The sequence below is a fragment of the Schistocerca nitens genome, chromosome 6, assembly GCF_023898315.1.
Source record: "Schistocerca nitens isolate TAMUIC-IGC-003100 chromosome 6, iqSchNite1.1, whole genome shotgun sequence".
NCBI lineage: Eukaryota > Metazoa > Arthropoda > Insecta > Orthoptera > Acrididae > Schistocerca > Schistocerca nitens.
The window spans coordinates 212,918,030-212,926,025 of NC_064619.1; the positions used below are offsets into that span (position 1 = coordinate 212,918,030).

General features: G+C 43.0%; 1 non-coding gene across 1 annotated transcript; it reads left to right on the top strand.

Annotated features, from left to right (window-relative positions):
* Positions 1–717: 717 nt before the first annotated feature.
* Trnas-cga (transfer RNA serine (anticodon CGA)) lies at positions 718–792 on the top strand. Its single transcript has one exon. It is a non-coding gene; the product is annotated as a tRNA-Ser (tRNA).
* Positions 793–7,996: the final 7,204 nt, after the last annotated feature.

Here is a 7,996-nt window from a genome sequence, read left to right on the forward strand (position 1 = left end):
CGCGTCCTCCCTCGGGCATGGGTGTATATGCTGTCCTTAGCATAAGTTAGTACATGTTAGATTAAGTAGTTTGTAAGCGTAGGGACCGATGACCTCAGCAGTTTGGTCCTATAGGAACTTACCACAAATGTCCTACTTGGTATGCTTGTTCTCACTGTCACAAATGGGCCCATGCTGCTTGTATAGGGCGCACTGCTGTAAAAACAAAGCGTCAAGCGTATGTATGTGACTACTGTTTTTTATGTTGATTCATTTGTGTTATCTTACCCACCTACTTCGCCATCTTACCCGCAAACGACATCGCTTTAAAAAAGTTAAATAATCGCAATAAATGGTAGATTTAGAAAGATTATAAAATCAGTAGTTGAAAATAACACAATAACGGTTGCTCTAAATTATTAATATAGGCAATCGGTTCGGAAACATGAGGGTGAAAAAATTCCGCTTTTTGAGATACTGTGTAAAATGTTGTAGGGTATGAAACTTCCTGGCAGATCGAAATTGTGTGCCGGACCGAGACTCGAACTGGGGACCTTTGCCTTACCTTGAAGAAAATCTCATCCTGGAAACATCCCCCAGGCTGTGGCTAAGCCATGTCTCCGCAATATCCTTTCTTTCAGTAGTTCTGCAAGGTTCGCAGGAGAGCTTGTGTAAAGTTTGGGAGGTAGGAGGCGAGGTATTGGTGGAAGTAAAGCTGTGAGGACGGGGTGTGAGTCGTGCTTGGGTAGCTCAGTTGGTAGAGCACTTGCCCGCGAAAGGCAAAGGTCCCGAGTTCGAGTCTCGGCCCGGCACACAGTTTTGATCTGCTAGGAAGTTTCATATCAGCGCACACTCCGCTGCAGAGTGAAAATCTCATTCTGTTATAGGGTAGTTTGATAAATATAGTTGTTCTGGCAGTACAAGATTGAGAAATAAAACGAATAGCAATAAGGATAGTAGTGATGCAAATGTTTGAGGCCTAAGCTGAAATTATTGTTCATATAAAATATGTATTAAAAAAATTATGAGTTTCAACATAGCTGACAGTGCTGTGTTGTTACTATAAAGATATATTGGTAGCTTCCACAAATCTGGAAAGCTCATTATTTTAAAGAAAGTAGAATGATGGCTGTCATGGGTAACTCTACTTTCAGACGACGTAACTGTGGCAAAAATTATTTTCTACGTCTCTTCCATTTTGCACATGCAAGGAGGATGTGATTAATGTTACGTTCCGTAGTATTAGAAGTCACAGAACGGTACTGGATTAATATCAATTAATTCCAGTGTGGTGAAGTTGAATCGGAAAACTTGCGTCGTCGAAACTCTTTCCGCAGGGAGTAGATATCAGTCATTTGGTAAGCGAACTAGGGTCTTCGAGGAATAGCAAGCTGAAAACAAAGTAATATCTTCCTCTGAACAACTGAGATACGCTCTGTCTCTCTTGCTGTGTTTGAATGGTATTGCAGAGTTTGAGGTCGATTAATGTGCCAAATGATTGCTAAGATGAGGCTACGTTTTCTGCAATTCCAATTCTTTAACTTAGTGACTGTAGCATTGACATTGAATTGGTTAGAACCTGAAGGGATCTTGACGTTTTAAGGGTTCTGGTGTACCTTCTGTTTTTCGCAGAAAAAAACTGACATTTCTTTCGGTAATTAAAACATTTAGGAAATTTGTGTTTGTGGACAGAGGACAGCACATTCTGCATTTTCTCCCTCTGACGATTTGGAACCATTAGTATATATAGGCAAAAGGTCTTTCCATTTCTGCTATAAATTGCACATCTTATCACGATAGAAGAGTAGAGTTTCTTTTTGTAATGGTGTGCTTTCACGATGTATACGCAGTTCATGAGAGGAAGGAAGAGTTAATACAAGGAAAAGAAGTACCAAATGCTGAAGTTGAAAACAAATTTCGCGCAGGAATAGAATAGGGCAACACACACACTTATAAAAGAAAAAACACTCGATGACGAAAATGTTGTCTGCTATGGCAGGCCTACCAACAATTACCTTGTAAATATTGTCTGCAGATGCACTAATCTCCCGAGATTTTAGGATTCTATTGGAATTATTGATGCACGTATTTCGAATATTTCTCATTTTTTCTTTCAGAACTGTCACGTCGGGTGATATCTTCTTCTTACAGTCTATAATTTCTACAGTGCTCGTTCTCTCAAACCACAGTCTTTATATGGCTCGTTTTTTATACACATTTTACCCTTTAAATATTGTGTTTGAATGGGCACATGCGCATAATCCCCTCGGCCCGTCCTCCTCCAATCATCACACACACACACACACACACACACACACACACACGCACACACACACAGACACGCACTCTCTCTCTCTCTCCCTCTCTCTCTCTCACCCCCCCCCCCCCCCACACACACACATACACACACCTCCTTCCACAGAAAATTTAACAGCAATGCTAGGTAGCCTTTCATATAGTTCCAGAAATTGCAAAATTGCACCTGCCGACCAGTTTCGGCTTGGTTTTGTATTAAGAAAATGAAAACCCACTGAAGTCGAATGGACTACAGCAACAACTATTTCACAAATACTGGAGAAGAGGTATGTTGTTCTGAGAGAGGATGTGTGAGAGAGAGAAGGTGTGTGTGTGTGTGTGTGTGAGAGAGAGAGAGAGAGAGAGAGAGAGAGAGAGAGATGGTCGATTATTGAAGTCGCACGTAATTGATCAGCTGCGACGTCATGTTTCGTCCACAGGTCTCATTTACTCCATATGTTTGCAGTGATTTCCGGCGTTGAAATATTGTTTTCAAGATTTACGATGGCAATGTATTTGAAGTATGCATGTATTTGGGTTTTGAAAGTGTTTAAACTTTGATCAGACAGTAAGCTAAGTAGATTTTACACCTGTGAGTGTTAAGTATCTGGCAAGGTTTCCTTAATGACTGGACCTCTTGGATTTTCTTCATATCTACATGATATAACTTTACATAAACACCAGTGTCCAAAAAAATTAAAACTGTCACCTTTGAAGATCAGAAGTTTTTGAAAACCATTAAGTACGTAGTGCCATTTTTAACATAGTCATTGATAGCTAAATACTTGGTATCGAAGTTCGTTGATCATTAGACCACTGATTCAAATCTAGTTAATCACATATTTTATTTGTATTTAAATGCTATATTTATCATAAGATTGAAATGATAATAAACAATATTGTATCATCATTTCCTGGTAAAAATAACATCTTTTCATTTTTAATTACTTGTTTCATAAAAATAAATTTGATGCAAACATGCAAAACGCCTCATTTTTCGATGAAAAGGTGATTCTGTTCATATTACAATAATCCTTTGGATAAACAATTTATTACTGAATTAGTACTGAACTGAATTGCATTATCGAATAATAATAACAACTCCTTGTATAAAGCTCTGCATCGCTCCCAATGAAGATCATAAAATACAAATACCATATTGATAATGTTCAATCTGTACAACCAAAAATGTAGTTTATTTTCTATTTGCTGTTTCGCATTTTTGTAACAAATTTTAATCTATCATGTAAATTCACATTTTTCATGTGATAATAAAAATGTATATTTGTATTCAAAATTATGATTCAATATTTTTCATTGACATTTCCATCTGTTGATAAATGTGGATTTTAGATAAAAGTTTTTAAATAGTTACCACTAACAAAAATCGAATGTGACTTCACGATGACAAAACTTTTAGACTATGAATTCAGTTACCAGCGACTATGACAAAATGTCTAAATATTTTGTACTTAACAGCACTCAGAAATATAAGCTTGGAAAATAATGTTTTCTATTTTCTTCTAGAACTATACTGTACTGGTTTAGGAAATTGATGTCTAGGCACTGACCAACAAGACGATTAATACAGTTTTGCCTTTCCTCAGTCTATCGTCTGAGGTAAGTCTGTATTTGAATATGCATATTCCAGTTTCTTTGGCGCTTCAGTGTAGAAGGATGCTAACGATTCAGTTGACTGATAATATGAGGAATGCGGTGGTTCTTTGTAGCTTCGGCGAAGAAACAATTTGTGAGAAACGGTGAACAGAAGAAGCAATAAGGTGACAGGACGTGTTATGGGACATTACCTTCCATAGTACTAGAGGCACTCGTAGAGGCCAAAATCTGTATGGGAGGAGAAGCGATTGGAATATATCCAACGTATAATTAAAGGCGTTGCAGAGATGATGTGACTGGCACGGAGAGAAAATTGTGGCGGGCAGCATCAAACTATCCAGAAGACTGACGACCCCAAAAAGTGGTAAGCAAAGCATCTCATTCAATTTATACGCAGCCTCACGACTTGCTTTAATCGATGTCTGGTAATTGTGACCAAAAGTATGTGAAAAACAATGTTAATAATTATTTTAGAGGGATTTACCGTGTGTATGATTTTGATGCAAAAGTTTGGGACATGTAGCAGGTTCCGAATCATCTATCGGAAGACGGTGCATGGTTCCACCTGGTTATGGGATGGACATTCCGGACACAAATGTTGACTGGAATACACTCTCTGAAACCTTGAAGATAGTAGAAGTAAAATACAATGAACACAAAGTTGACTACAGTTTGTACAGGAACTAGACTACAGTGATAAGAGACGAAAGAAATAAAAGGCAAGTAATACATGAGAAGGAAATGTGGCAGGGTGTTAGACTGAACCCGATGTTTCTCAAACTGCACATTGAGTAAGCAGTAAAGGAAACAATGGAGAAATTTGATAAGGGAATTAAAATTCAGAGAGAAGAAATAAAAACGAAGTTTTGCTGATGACGTTGTTATTTTGTGAGGGTCGACAATGGACCAAAAAGGAATGGACAGTGTCTTGAAAAGTGTTATGAGACCAACACCCAAAGTAATATAAAAGGTAACGAAATGTTGCAAAAGTAAATAAATCAATGCTGAGGGAATAATATCAGAAAATGAGACACTAAAAGTAGTAAGAAATTTCTTTGCATCTACTACAGACTCAAAATTAGGACGTCTTTTCTGAGAGTACTTGTGTGGAGTGTAGCCTCGTATAAAGTGAAACGTGGCTGACTAACGAAACAGAGAAGAAGGGAATAGAAGCTTTTACAATGCGGCACTAGAGAAGAATGCTGAAGATTAGATTGGTGGATCTGAAAAGTAATGGAGAAGTACTGAATCTAACTGGAGCACAACTTGTCTAAAAAGAAAAGGGATCATTTGATACGACACATTCTAAGGCATCAGGAACTAGGCAGTTTGGTAATGGAGGTAAATGTGGAGGTGTAGTATCCATTTCAGTGCGAAATTATTTTCATTACTAATCTGTATCTCTGTAACTAAAATCGCAAGTCGTGAAGACAAATATACACTCCTGGAAATTGAAATAAGAACACCGTGAATTCATTGTCCCAGGAAGGGGAAACTTTATTGACACATTCCTGGGGTCAGATACATCACATGATCACACTTATAGAACCACAGGCACATAGACACAGGCAACAGAGCATGCACAATGTCGGCACTAGTACAGTGTATATCCACCTTTCGCAGCAATGCAGGCTGCTATTCTCCCATGGAGACGATCGTAGAGATGCTGGATGTAGTCCTGTGGAACGGCTTGCCATGCCATTTCCACCTGGCGCCTCAGTTGGACCAGCGTTCGTGCTGGACGTGCAGACCGCGTGAGACGACGCTTCATCCAGTCCCAAACATGCTCAATGGGGGACAGATCCGGAGATCTTGCTGGCCAGGGTAGTTGACTGACACCTTCTAGAGCACGTTGGGTGGCACGGGATACATGCGGACGTGCATTGTCCTGTTGGAACAGAAAGTTCCCTTGCCGGTCTAGGAATGGTAGAACGATGGGTTCGATGACGGTTTGGATGTACCGTGCACTATTCAGTGTCCCCTCGACGATCACCAGTGGTGTACGGCCAGTGTAGGAGATCGCTCCCCACACCATGATGCCGGGTGTTGGCCCTGTGTGCCTCGGTCGTATGCAGTCCTGATTGTGGCGCTCACCTGCACGGCGCCAAACACGCATACGACCATCATTGGCACCAAGGCAGAAGCGACTCTCATCGCTGAAGACGACACGTCTCCATTCGTCCCTCCATTCACGCCTGTCGCGACACCACTGGAGGCGGGCTGCACGATGTTGGGGCGTGAGCGGAAGACGGCCTAACGGTGTGCGGGACCGTAGCCCAGCTTCATGGAGACGGTTGCGAATGGTCCTCGCCGATACCCCAGGAGCAACTGTGTCCCTAATTTGCTGGGAAGTGGCGGTGCGGTCCCCTACGGCACTGCGTAGGATCCTACGGTCTTGGCGTGCATCCGTGCGTCGCTGCGGTCCGGTCCCAGGTCGACGGGCACGTGCACCTTCCGCCGACCACTGGCGACAACATCGATGTACTGTGGAGACCTCACGCCCCACGTGTTGAGCAATTCGGCGGTACGTCCACCCGGCCTCCCGCATGCCCACTATACGCCCTCGCTCAAAGTCCGTCAACTGCACATACGGTTCACGTCCACGCTGTCGCGGCATGCTACCAGTGTTAAAGACTGCGATGGAGCTCCGTATGCCACGGCAAACTGGCTGACACTGACGGCGGCGGTGCACAAATGCTGCGCAGCTAGCGCCATTCGACGGCCAACACCGCGGTTCTTGGTGTGTCCGCTGTGCCGTGCGTGTGATCATTGCTTGTACAGCCCTCTCGCAGTGTCCGGAGCAAGTATGGTGGGTCTGACACACCGGTGTCAATGTGTTCTTTTTTCCATTTCCAGGAGTGTATAATGCCACAAACGTACCAAGAAACTGTAGGATCCCTGACACGTAGAATCAGTGATACATTTCGTACCAAAGGCGGACAAACAAGCTAGTAAGCAGGTGGTCACAATGTTTTGGCTCAACAGTATATTAAGCTGCCATTGCTGATCCGATAGAAGTAGTGTGTAATTTACGAATTTAATTATTCGTAGGTTGGAACTTAAATACTGGCAACACTGCTGTGGAGACACTATGCAATGGAATCTACTATTGTCGCTGATAGCACACGTTGTTGACATACCTAGCTTACTTCCGAGCAAATGGATTGGCCCGGCGGGCGCACAATCGAGGGAAACACAGTCACTTGTGAGCGAGCGGTCTAACGTAACCGTGTCACTATGTTTTCGAAATAGGAACAACGGAGTTGGATCAAGATTGAATGTGCCAGAGGTCGTAAGCACGACAGTGTCATCGGCGTCCTCAAAAGGCGTGCGGGGAATCGCCATTGCCGTACAGAATAGTGGCACGTTGGGTAAAAGCCTTCAACGAAGGTCTGCAAACGGTGGCAGACATGCTTCTGCAGGTCGTCCTAGCGTCTCTGAAAAAGAAGTGCATGCTGTTGCCGCGTTAGTGGACAGTGATCGACGCCATACGATTCGTGAGCTCGCCCACGAAACTGGATTAGCGCATACGACTGTGTTTCGCATCCTGAAGGAACGCCTGGGCATGCTAAAACCTGCATCACGATGGGTTCCGCATGAACTGACGGAAATGCAGAAATGAATGCTTTACGACGCTGCTCAGACGCACTTGGAGCACTATGAGCGCGAAGGACAGGCTTTCTTACGCCGTATCGTAACACTGGATGAGACATGCGCCACATTGTACGAGCCAAAACTGAAACGCCAAACCAACGAATGGCGTCATTATGGGTCGCCGCGAAAGACGAAAGTGCGTCAGAGCCCCCGTATGGTGAAAGTTATGGTGATTCTCGTGTAGGACTATGATGGTGTTATCCTAACCGCATTACGTTCCACCACGGCAGACCGTCAATGCACAGTATTACTGTTCGTTTTTGGAACATCACCTGCGACCAACTTTGCGAAAGAAGCGGCTACACTTTCTGCACAACTCACCAATCATTTTGCACGACAATGCGCGGGTGCATACAGCGCAAGCTGTGGCTGCTGTTTGGTCGATGGGACTGGGAAGTACTGTACTATCCAACACGCACCCCCGACTTAAGTCCTTGTGACTTTGATTTGA